Source organism: Sesamum indicum, unplaced genomic scaffold (assembly GCF_000512975.1).
Source record: "Sesamum indicum cultivar Zhongzhi No. 13 unplaced genomic scaffold, S_indicum_v1.0 scaffold00112, whole genome shotgun sequence".
NCBI classification, from domain to species: Eukaryota; Viridiplantae; Streptophyta; class Magnoliopsida; order Lamiales; family Pedaliaceae; genus Sesamum; species Sesamum indicum.
Window position 1 is genome coordinate 102,808 of NW_011628046.1, and position 2,142 is coordinate 104,949.

Genomic DNA, 2,142 nt, shown 5'->3' on the forward strand with positions numbered 1-2,142 from the left:
TGTTTGTCGAATTAAATATAGCACAAAATATAGAATATAGTATAGGTAATCTTCCATAATAATATATAGGTAAATATTAGAAGTATGTAATAGAGTTAAAATTTTTAGAAGTTCAACATTCATGTCTAAGGTTATGTTTCTACATGCAACATATTCCATTGTACTTTCTAGTAAAAGGGAAAATTATATTTTTCATCTCATATATTAGGGGTTATTTTTTTTATAATTTAGTCTTGTTTGTTAAAATTTTTTAGTATTGCATCTCACGAATTGAAGAGTTTCTCAATTTTAGTCCTCTAGTGCATTTTTCGTCCAGCATTTAATAAAAAATGCATGTGAGACTATTAATGGATCCGTTAATTATGTGGACAAAAATATACGCATAAGGAATAAAATAAAAAAAAGTTTCATCTTATAGAATGCAATATAAGAAAATTATAACAAATGAGATTATATTGATAAATGTTGTAACATATGTGACAAACAAAGCGATTTTTCACTACAAAAAAAAGGCTGGATTTGTAATGGCTTTTTTGAAACGGTCGTATGGCTGTTTCAATACACACAGCCTTTGTAACGGATTGGAGATGCTGACGTTGTTAAGAGGATAATAAAAAGAAACATTTTGTAGCAGCCAAACCCGTTATAAAATTAGTGTGTGCCTAAAACCGTTACGAACGTAGGCCGTTAGTATATTGTTATGATTTTTGTAACTACTATTTATTTTTGTAATGGATAATTTTCTAGATATCAAGCAGCTACAAAGGCGGTGGCAAAAATCGTTCCAAAGTACACGAAAAGACGATGTTGTAAGATCCGTCACATTAGAGACGGGTTCTTTTGTGAAGGCTGTTACAAAATAACGACTATATTTTCTAATGGCTAATTTTCAACGGCTATCTTTGGCATTCCGAATGTCGTTAAAAAAACTTATATATATTCATTTCATTTCATTTGTTATAAAAATTGTTATACTAACAACAAATACTCTCCAACACTCTGATTTTCATACATATACATTTGACTAGCTTGTAGATTATTACTCGAATGTTGGACCGTCAACTAGTGCTGATCATCACTTAACTTGGTTGACTAGGTAACAACGACTAATTTAATACCTTATTGTGTTTAATTAAATTAATTGTAGTACATTTACTTATTTTAGTTGTATGATTTTTTTATTAATCTTATATCATGTTAATTATATGTAGTCTCCTAAATACTGTACGTAGTACCGTTATATTTATAAATATGTAGGTCGTCAAATTAGAAAATTAGTTAGATATATTTTTATATGTGAATACAGTGATAAATCATCATGTTATGAAAATTGGGGAGGTGGATGTATAATTACAACCTCTCAGGAAGGACAAGTCGGACATCGAAGTTTAAGAATGGGCTTAAAACTTTCATAAAAATGAGAAAAGAGTCAGCGTAGACATATGGATGGAGACAAAATTAAGTGTCATTGCCAAAAATACGAAAACACAAAGTTCAGAACACCCGATGATGTCAGTTATCACTTGTCTATGTGAAGATATATGCTAAACTATTGTAATTGGACTTCTCAGGGCGAGGATAGGGTGCAGAAAAGTACTTTGACGCTATAATTGTCCCTCAAGTGCCTGAGGAGCAAACCCCAGCTGCCCATGTCGAGGGTAATTATTCACATTGCGGTAATGAACAACGTATGGGTTGGGTGCATCGGATGGGTTTTGATGCGGCCGATTCGAGTTATTTTTCTTCTTCTCACGATGTTGTGCCTGATGATTGTATGATGTCCTACCCTGTTGATGCTGGTCCTTCTTCATATTGTTATGGCGGGGGCCCCTATGATTATGAGTCAGGGTTGGCAGACCATTTTTAAGTGTAGTGCATGTTGCCTACCAGCCATTGTGGAATGGTTACACCCAATCTCAATTGGCAACTGTTGAAGAGTTGGTGGATATCAAGGTGGATGGCCATATTTCTGAGCGATCATATGATAGAATATCCTAGTGGGCTAATAGAGTATTGCTCCCGGGTCATACCTTGCCGAGAGACTATTATAGTATGAAAAAGTTGATAAAGGATTTGGGTTACCCATTGAGAGGATCGATGCATGTACGACTACATGTTGTACTCGAACGACGATGTCGATTG